General features: G+C 43.9%; 1 non-coding gene across 1 annotated transcript; it reads right to left on the bottom strand.

Annotated features, from left to right (window-relative positions):
* Nucleotides 1-5516: 5516 nt before the first annotated feature.
* LOC119936595 lies at nucleotides 5517-5654 on the bottom strand. The gene has a single exon (XR_005453807.1). It is a non-coding gene; the product is annotated as a small nucleolar RNA SNORA7 (small nucleolar RNA).
* Nucleotides 5655-9279: the final 3625 nt, after the last annotated feature.

Here is a 9279-nt window from a genome sequence, read left to right as displayed (position 1 = left end):
GTAAGCGCTCAATAAATACGATTGAATGAATGAATGAATGAATAGAAAGTAATAGTACCTAAATACCTAAATACCATCAATTGAGTGACTGATTGATGTCTGCCTCCCCTTCTAGACTGTAAACCCTTGGCGAGTTGGCCGCGTCTAGAATACTGTATTGTATTCTATTCTCCCAAGTGCTTAGTACAATACTCTGCACAAAGTAAGCATTCAGTAAGAATCACTGATTGATTTCCAATCAGGTCGGACACGATACTTTTTCCATTAGGGCCTCAGCCTAACAGGGTCGCGAATAAGTATTTAATCCCCATTTTTACAGATTAGGAAATTGAGGCACAAAAATGCCCAAAGTCATACAGCAGGAAAATGACAAAATGGATTAGAATACAGGACTCTTTACTCCAAAACCCATGCTCTTTCCACTGGGCGCTGTTCAGCGCTTAGGACAGTGCTTGGCACGTAGTAAGCACTTAACAAATACCATTATCATAACAGGCAACACTTTTTCTTAGAGCTGAAGGTCCCCCTCTAGACTGTGAGCCTGTTGTTGGGTAGGGACCGTCTCTATATGTTGCCGATTTGGACTTCCCAAGCGCTTAGTACAGTGCTCTGCACACAGTAAGCGCTCAATAAATACGACTGAATGAATGAATCACTGAATTGAACTCCCCAGTCGCTGGCTCACAAGGAGTTAGAACACCGAATCAATTAATCAATCGATCGATTGTATTTGTTGAATGCTTACTGTGTGCAGGACACTGTACTAAGCGCTTGAGAGAGTACAATATAACAAAATAACGGACAAATTCTCTGCCCACTATAAGGTTACAAATTCCTGGACTATACCCTGTGGTTTCCACATCCTCTAGACTGTAAGCTCATCGTGGGCAGGGAAAGTGCCTGTTTACTGTTGTATTATACTCTCCCAAGAGCTTAGTACAGTGCTCTGCACACAGTAAGCGCTAAATAAATACGATGGAATGAATATCCCTGCTGTTAAACAGAGTTGATCCTATTGTGGCATCAAACTCCAGCTTTCTATAGCTCTTTGGCAGCCCTCAGTGAGGAGCAATGCTCAGAGCTCAGCTTGAAGCTCAATCAATCAGTCAATCATATTTATTGAGCACTTACTGTGTGCAGAGCACTGTGCTAAGCACTTGGGAAGTACAAGTTGGCAACATAGAGAGACAGTCCCTACCCAACAGTGGGCTCACAGTCTAGAAGGGGGAGACAGACAGCAAAGCAAAACATACTAACAAAATAAAATAAAATAGAATAGATATGTACAAGTAAAATAAATAAATAAATAAATAGAGTAATAAATATGCACAAAGATATATACATATATACAGGTGCTGTGGGGAAGGGAAGGAGGTAAGACAGGGGGATGGAGAGGGGGACGAGGGGGAGAGGAAGGAGGGGGCTCAGTCGCGCAAGTAACAAACTCTATCGTATTATACTCTTTCAAGTGCTTAGTACAGTGCTCTGCACACAGTAAGAGCTCATCTATTAATTGGCTGATTGCACCCAACTCCACCAAGCCGTGCCTCAGTGGGGAACAGAATCTCCAGGCAGCAGTTTGTGCTGCCAGCTGAAACTAGGCAACCAAAAACACGACTAACAGAAGAAACGGAGGCGTGGGAGGACGGCTTTGGAGACTGTAGCAGGCATATAAAACAACAGTCACAGAAAGCCAACATGACAATACAAATGGGTGGCTTCTATGAGGCAAAGACTAAATCCAAGTGGCAGAGATTGGCAACTAATAATAATAATGATAATCATTCATTCATTCATTGTTGCATTTATTGAGCGCTTACTGTGTGCAGAGCACTGGACTAAGTGCTTGGGAAGTACAAGTTGGCAATCAATCAATCAATCAATCATATTTATTGAGTGCTTACTGTGTGCAGAGCACTGTACCAAGTGCTTGGGAAGTACAAGTTGGCAACATATAGAGACAGTCCCTACCCAACAGTGGGCTCACAGTCTAGAAGGGGGAGACAGAGAACAAAATCAAACATACTAACAAAATAAAATGAATAGAATAGATATGTACAAGTAAAATAAATAAATAGAGTAATAAATGTGTACAAACATATATACATATATACAGGTGCTGTGGGGAAAGGAAGGAGGTAAGATGGGGGGATGGAGAGGGAGACGAGGGGGAGAGGAAGGAAGGGGCTCAGTCTGGGAAGGCCTCCTGGAGGAGGTGAGCTCTCAGCAGGGCCTTGAAGGGAGGAAGAGAGCTAGCTTGGCGGAGGGGCAGAGGGAGGGCATTCCAGGCCCGGGGGAGGACGTGGGCCGGGGGTCGATGGTGGGACAGGCCAGAACGAGGTACGGTGAGGAGATTAGTGGTGGAGGAGCAGAGGGTGCGGGCTGGGCTGGAGAAGGAGAGAAGGGAGGTGAGGGAGGAGGGGGCGAGGGGATGGACAGCCTTGAAGCCCAGGGTGAGGAGTTTCTGCCTGATGCGCAGATTGATTGGTAGCCATTGGAGATTTTTGAGGAGGGGAGTAACACGCCCAGAGTGTTTCTGGACAAAGACAATCCGGGAAGCAGCATGAAGTATGGATTGAAGTGGGGAGAGACACGAGGATGGGAGATCAGAGAGAAGGCTGATGCAGTAGTCCAGACGGGATAGGATAAGAGCTTGAACTAGCAGGGTAGCGGTATGGATGGAGAGGAAAGGGCGGATCTTGGCAATGTTGCGGAGCTGAGACCGGCAGGTTTTGGTGACAGCTTGGATGTGAGGGGTGAATAAGAGAGCGGAGTCGAGGATGACACCAAGGTTGCGGGCTTGTGAGACGGGAAGGATGGTAGTGCCGTCAACAGAGATAAGAAAGTCAGGGAGAGGGCAGGGTTTGGGAGGGAAGGAGTTCAGTCTTGGAGTTCAGTCTTGGCAACATATAAGGTGGTCCCTATCCAACAGCGGGCTCACAGTCTAGAAGGGGGAGACAGACAACAGAACCAAACATATTAACAAAATAAAAAAAATAGAATAAATATGTACAGGTAAAATAAATAGAGTAATAAATACGTGCAAACATCTATACATATATACAGGTGCTGTGGGGAAGGTAAGGAGAAAGGGGAGAGGATAATAATGATAATAATAATAATAATAATAATGATGGTATTTGTTAAGCACTTACTAAGTGCCAAGTACTGCACTACGCGCTGGGGTAGATACAAGATAATCTGGTTGGACACATTCCCTTTCCCACATGGGACTCCCAGTCTCAATCCCCATTTTCCAGATGAGGTAACTGAGGCCCAGAGAAGTGAAGTGACTTGCCCAAAGTCACACAGAAGACAAGTGGCAGAGCTGGGATTAGGACTCAGGTCCTTCTGACTCCCAGCCCCCGGGGTCTATCCACTAGGCCAGGAAGCTCCGACGCAACTAACTGGACAGAACGGTTCAGAAACAGAAATCTACGTGCTTGTGCTAAGGACAATACAAATGGGTGGCTCCTATGAGGCAAAGACTGAATCCAAGTGGCAGAGATTGGCAACTAATAATAATAATGATAATAATTCATTCATTCAGTCAGTCGTATTTATTGAGCGCTTACTGTGTGCAGAGCACTGGACTGTTTAAGACTGTAAACTCATTACAGTCAGGGAACGTGTCTGCTAAATCTGTTGTTTTGTACTCGAGCAAACACGATTTGCTTGTACCCATCCCATTCATTCATTCATTCAATCGTATTTATTGAGCGCTTACTGTGTGCAGAGCACTGTACTAAGCGCTTGGGAAGTACAAGTTGGCAACATCTAGAGATGGTCCCTATCCAACAGCGGGTTCACAGTCTAGAAGGGGGAGACAGATGACAAAACCAACTATATTAACAAAATAAAGTAAATAGAATCGTAAATATGTACAAGTAAAACAGAGTAATAAAAAATATGTACAGTGCTTAGTGCCTGCCACGTGACTCAGTGGAAAGAGCCCGGGTTTGGGAGTCAAAGGTCGTGGGTTCTAATCCCGGCTCCGCCACTTGTCTGCTGTGTGACTTTGGGCAAGTCACTTCACTTCTCTGGGCCTCAGTTCCCTCATCTGTAAAATGGGGATGAAGTCTGTGAGCCCCACATGGGACAACCTGATTACCTTGTATCTACCCCAGCACTTAGAACAGTGCCTGGCACATAGTAAACTCTTAATAAATATCATATTATTATTATTATTGTACGTAGTAAGCACTTAGCAAATACCAAATTTGTTAGAGAAGCAGTGTGGCTTAGTGGAAACGGCACGGACTTGGGAGTCCGAGGCAGTGGGTTCTAATCCCGGCTCCGCCACTTGTTTGCTGTGTGACCTTGGGCAAGTCACTTCACTTCTCTGTACCTCAGTTACCTCACCTGTAAAATGGGGATTAGGACTGTGAGTCCCACGTAGGACAACCTGATTACCTTGTAACTACCCCAGCACTTAGAATAGTTCTTGACACATAGTAAATGCTTAACAAATGCCATTATTATTATTACTCTCTCAAGAGCTTAGTGCAGTGCTCTGTACATAGCAAGTGCTCAATAAATATCACTGATTGACTAATTGATTGACTGGTGGTCAGACACTGGGCCTTTCAGCTAAACCCAAGAGATGGGGGAGCGATTCCAGAAGAGAGGCAAGATTCATTCATTCATTCATTCATTCAATCGTATTTATTGAGCACTTACTGTGTGCAGAGCACTGTACTAAGCGCTTGGGAAGTACAAGTTGGCAACATATAGAGACGGTCCCTACCCAACAGTGGGCTCACAGTCTAAAAGGGGGAGACAGAGAACAAAACCAAACATACTAACAAAATAAAATGAATAGAATAGATATGTACAAGTAAAATAAATAAATAGAGTAATAAATATGTGTTTATTGAGCACTTACTGTGTGCAGAGCCCTGAATTAAACTCTTGGGAAAGTACAGTAGAACAATAAACAGAAACATTCCCTGCCCACAACGAAGAGACAAAATGGGATAATAATAATAATGATAATTGTGGTATTTATTAAGCACTTATTTTGTGTCAAGCACTGTACTAAGCACTGGGGTCTTGTCTTGTCTTATGCCGTTGAGTCGTCTCCAACCCATAGTGACGCCGTGGACACACCTCTCCCAGAACGCCCCACCTCCACCTGCAATTGTTCTGGTAGTGGATCCACAGACTTTTCTTGGTCAAAATACGGAAGCGGTTGACCATTGCCTTCTTCTTCTCCATCAACTTGATTCTCCACCCTTGACCTTCTCATTCATTCAATCATATTTATTGAGCACTTACTGTGTGCAGAGCACTGGACTAAGCGCTTGGGAAGTCCAAGTTGGCAATGTATAGAGACGGTCCCTACCCAACAGTGGGTTCACAGTCTAGAAGGGGGAGACAGAGAACAAAACTGAACATATTAACAAAATAAAATAAATAGAATAAATGTGTACAAATACAATAAATAAATAAATAGAGTAATAAATACGTACAAACATATATACATATATGCAGGTGCTGTGCACGGGGCAGTTTTGACTTGTAGCAGATTGCCTTCCACTCGCTAGCCACTGGCCAAGCTAGGAAGGGAATGGGCAGGCCTCTGCTTGACTCTCCCTCCCGTAGCCGAGACTGGTAGAGGACTGGAAACTCTCCAGGTGCGACCCTGAGAGGGATATTTCCTCTATAGTATTTCCCAAGCATTGGGGCAGACATAATAATAATAATAATAATAATAATAATAATAATAATAATAATGATATTTATTAAGCCCTTACTATGTGCAAAGCACTGTTCTAAGCGCTGGGGAGGTTACAAGGTGATCAGGTTGTCCCACAGGGGACTCACAGTCAATCCTCATTTTCCAGATGAGGTAACTGAGGCACAGAGAAGTGAAGTGACTTGCCCAAAGTCACACAACTGACAATTGGCGAAGCCGGGATTTGAACCCATGACCACTGACTCCAAAGCCCGGGCTCTTTCCACTGAGCCACGCTGCTTCTCAGTGACATCAGATAACCAGGTTCCCCGTGAGACTCACAGTCTAAGAAGGAGGGAGAACCTTCTGTTACTGTTAATAGTAACAGTAATAATGGCATTTGTTAAGCGCTTACTACCTGCAAAGCACTGTTCTAAGCGCTGGGGGGGGGGGAAACAAGGTGATCAGGTTGTCCCACGTGGGGCTCACAGTCTTAATCCCCATTTTCCAGATGAGGTAACTGAGGCTCAGAGAAGTGAGCCTCACTTCTCAAGCTTGGGAGCTTGTACTTCCCAAGCACTTAGTACAGTGCTCTGCACACAGTAAGCACTCAATAAATACAATTGACTGAATGAATGAATGAGAAAGTCAAGGGTGGAGAGTCAAGTTGACTGAGCAGAAGAAGGGAGAAGAAGGGAGAACCTTCTCCCTCCTCCAACTTGTTGCCAACTTGTACTTCCCAAGCGTTTAGTACAGTGCTCTGCACACAGTAAGCGCTCAATAAATACAATTGAATTAATGACTGAGAACAGGTTTTGAACCTCCGTTTTGCAGAGGAGGAAACAGGTACAGAGAAGTTAAGCGGCTTGGTCAAAGTTACACAGCAGTGAGTGGCCAATCTGGGATTAGAACCTGGGTCCTCTGACCCTTAGGCTATTTCCACTAGTCCTTGCTGCTTCTCTACGGAAGGGTGGCTTACAATGCATATGGAGCAGTCAATCAATCAATCAGTCAATCAATGGTATTTATTGAGCGCTTACTGTGTGCAGAACATTGTACTACGAGCTTGGGAGAGTACAACGCATCAGAGTTGGTAGACATGACCCCTGCCCACAGTGAGTTTACAGTCTAGAGAAGGAGACAGACATAAATATAAATGAATAGATCACAGATATCTACCTAAGTGCTGCAGGGCTGACGGTGGCAAGTGCCCACAGGGTGCAGAAGAAATCATCATCATCATCATCAATCGTATTTATTGAGCGCTTACTATGTGCAGAGCACTGTACTAAGCGCTTGGGAAGTACAAATTGGCAACATATAGAGACAGTCCCTACCCAACAGTGGGCTCACAGTCTAAAAGGGGGAGACAAAACCAAACATACTAACAAAATAAAATAAATAGAATAGATATGTACAAGTAAAATAAATAGAGTAATAAATATGTACAAACATATATACATATATGCAGGTGCTGTGGGGAAGGGAAGGAGGTAAGATGGGGGGATGGAGAGGGGGACGAGGGGGAGAGGAAGGAAGGGGCTCAGTCAGGGAAGGCTTCTTGGAGGAGTTGTGACCTCAATAAGGCTTTCTTCAAAGAACGGTGAGGAGTGATGAAAACGTTATTGGAGAGCCTTCAGCTCGAACTATTTAAAACCAAGAGCTTCGACAGTGAATGAACCGAATGGACGATGGGGAATGATACTGATGAGAGTGATGGAAATAGCAGAGTATTTTCTCCAAGGGGAAGTAGTTCGTGAAGCGTTCCATATTTTTGAGAGCTCACCTCCTCCAGGAGGCCTTCCCAGACTGAGCCCCCTTTTTCCTTTCCTCCTCCCCATCCTCCCGCCCTACCTCATTCCCCTCCCCACAGCACGTGCATATATATTTGTACAGATTTATTACTCTATTTCACTTGTACATATTTACTATTCTATTTCAATCAATCAATCAATCAGTCGTATTTATTGGGCGCTTACTATGTGCAGAGCACTGTACTAAGCGCTTGGGAAGTACAAATTGGCATCACAGAGAGACAGTCCCTACCCAACAGTGGGCCCACAGTCTAAAAGGGGGAGACAGAGAACAGAACCAAACATACCAACAAAATAAAATAAATAGGATAGAAATGTACAAGTAAAATAAATAAATAAATATTTATTTTGTTAATGATGTGCATATAGCTTTAATTCTATTTGTCCTGATGACTTTGACACCTATGTGTTTTGTTTTGTTGTCTTTCTCCCCCTTCTAGACTGTGAGCCTGTTGTTGGGTAGGGACCGTCTCTATATGTTGCCGACTTGTACTTCCCAAGAGCTTAGTACAGTGCTCTGCACACAGTAAGTGCTCACTAAATACGATTGAATGAATGAAAGAATGAAAGTAGGGAGAAATGGCTAAAACAGAACTTCTTACTCCCTACTAGATCCACACTTCACCATCCTCTCTAACTCAGAAACCCTCAACTTTGGGGTCAGGCTTGATTTCATTCATTCATTCATTAAATCATTCATTCATTCAATCGTATTTATTGAGCGCTTACTGTGCGCAGAGCACTGGACTAAGCGCTTAGGAAGTACAAGTCAGCAACATATAGAGACGGTCCCTACCCAACAGCGGGCTCACAGTCTAGAAGGGGGAGACGGACAACAAAATAAAATATGTGGACGGGTGTCAAGTCGTCAGAATAAATAGAAGTAAAGCTAGAGGCACATCATTAGCAAAATAAATAGAATAGTAAATATGGACAAGTAAAATAGAGTAATAAATCTGTACAAACATATATACAGGTGCTGTGGGGAGGAGAAGGAGGTGGTGGGGATGGGGAGGAGGAGAGGAAAAAGGGGCTCGGTCTGGGAAGGCTGCCTGGAGGAGGTGAGCTCTCAGTAGGGCTTTGAAGGGATGAAATCATATTTATTGAGTACTTATTGTATGCAAAGCACTTCGGAGAGTACACTGTAACAATTACTCAATGTTTTTAATAATAACAACAGTAATAATGGCATTTGTTAAGCTCTTACTACCTGCAAAGCACTGTTCTAAGCGCTGGGGGGGAAACAAGGTGATCAGGATGTCCCACGTGGGGCTCACAGTCTTAATCCCCATTTTCCAGATGAGGTAACTGAGGCTCGAGAAGTGAAGTGACTTGCCCAAAGTCACACAGCTGACAAGTGGCGGAGCCGGGATTAGAACCCACGACCTCTGACTCCCAAGCCCGGGCTCTTTCCATGGAGTCACGCTGCTTCAGTTGTCCATTCCATCAACTGTGAAATCGTGACCATTCTGCCCCCACAATCAATCAATCCTATTTATATTGAGCACTTACTGTGGGCAGAGCACTGTATTAAGCATTTGGGAGAGTACAATACGACACAGTTGGTAGACGTTCCCTGCCTACAATGAGCTTACAGTCTAGACGGGGGAGACAGACTTGAATAGAAATAAAGAGATTACAGATATGCACATGTTTGTACATATTCATTACTCTATTTATTTATTTATTTATTTTGTACACATCTATTTTATTTATTTTATTTTGTAAGTATGTTTGGTTTTGTCTCCCCCTTTTAGACTGTGAGCCCACTGTTGGGTAGGGACTGTC

This window comes from Tachyglossus aculeatus, chromosome 1 (genome assembly GCF_015852505.1).
Source record: "Tachyglossus aculeatus isolate mTacAcu1 chromosome 1, mTacAcu1.pri, whole genome shotgun sequence".
In the NCBI taxonomy this organism is placed as follows: Eukaryota; Metazoa; Chordata; class Mammalia; order Monotremata; family Tachyglossidae; genus Tachyglossus; species Tachyglossus aculeatus.
The sequence above is the reverse complement of the archived record's forward strand: the minus strand, read 5'-3'. Positions and strand labels throughout refer to the sequence as shown.